Source organism: Tupaia chinensis, unplaced genomic scaffold (assembly GCF_000334495.1).
Source record: "Tupaia chinensis unplaced genomic scaffold, TupChi_1.0 Scaffold000564_1, whole genome shotgun sequence".
NCBI lineage: Eukaryota > Metazoa > Chordata > Mammalia > Scandentia > Tupaiidae > Tupaia > Tupaia belangeri.
In genome coordinates, this window is record NW_006160077.1 from 332038 (window position 1) to 333560 (window position 1523).

Genomic DNA, 1523 nt, shown 5'->3' on the forward strand with positions numbered 1-1523 from the left:
TAGTCTTGTCTATTCATGAACCAACACCAGAGGATCTAAATCACTGTAGTGTTTTAGATACTATTGTTGTGTAATAAATCACCCCCAAAATTTAGTGGCTTAAATTACCAACGATTACTTTATTATTATTTCAGATGGTTTCTAAGAGTTAGACATTTATGAAGATCTTGGCTGGAAAATTCTGGCTCAGGTGTCTCATGAGGTTACAGTAAAAAAATTGGCTAAAGCTGTCATATATAAAGTTTGTCTGGCTCAGTTAGTGTCATGGTGGCTAAGGTAGTAGGATCCTACATGATTGACTGCTGATCTGGCAGCTTGAAAAACATGCCAAATGTGAGTACATATGTGCTCAAAGTCCTGAAAGAAGAAATAGAGAAGGGATTGTGTAGTAGCTATCCCCCATGTGCAGAGGGTTGGGGGTGCTTTCTCACTTTCCTTCTCTCTTTCTCTAGCAAGTACATGTGCTGTAACAAAATAAATAAATAAATAAATTCTCTCTAATTACATGTCTGATATGTAGGCTTGAAAGTTTTGAACAGTGGGTACTAAAATAGCTGGTACTCCTTAAGCATTTCCCCTTATTTTTATGTGGTCTCTCCATATAGTCTTTCAAAAATGCTGCTTTCAGGGTAATTGGACTTTCACTGGTGGCTCAGCCCTCTAAAAGACACATGTTCCAAGAGAGTGAGCCAAGTAGAAACTGTATATTTTTACCTCAACCTGAAAAGACATATAAAATCATTTATGTGTTATTACTTTGTTCAGACAGTCATAAAGTCCCTCCCATGTTCAAATAGAGAATATAGACTTCACCCATGGATGAGAAAATGGCAATGTTCTCGAAGAGCATATACAAAAGGATATACTCGTAAAATAAAGTCTGCTCCGTTTATGTACCACATATCCTCCCACAAGCATAATTCACTCGCCTTTTTTTATAGGCTCATTTTGCAAGTCTCATCCTGATGTAGCAGCAGTTCAGGCTCAAGGTCCAGGATCTCAGCATCTAAATAAAATCCAGCTGTGAGTGAAGCTCCTGTGTCTTGGTTCCTTGGATACAACTCCTGGAAAGTTTTCCTTTACATTGGGAGACTTAGGAACGAAAGATACAAGTTTCCTGCCTCTTCATTCTCCACCCTACCAATATACAATGGTGTGACAAGCATGGGATTGACAATTCCTGTAGATACATATATTCAAACAAGAGAGAAACAGGGTGTTCATAGCAGTGACTGTTCCAAATCCATCCAAGTATATGTTGTTTCAATTTCTTATTATTTCTCAGTCCTCTCGAGGATGATTTTTTATTACTTTAGTTTTTTTTTTTTTTTCACCTTTAGGCTTTTGATTTCATCTTCTCAGCTGTTTGTTCTTTCCCATAATATGTAGCTTGAATTTATGTTGGTGGTTTTCTCAGCCTGATCCTTACCTATAGAAATTTGGAGGTCCAAAATTCTTTAAGTTTGTATGTTTTTATTTGAACTGATATAATTCTTGTAAAACTTTTGTAAGTTTCCCACAAA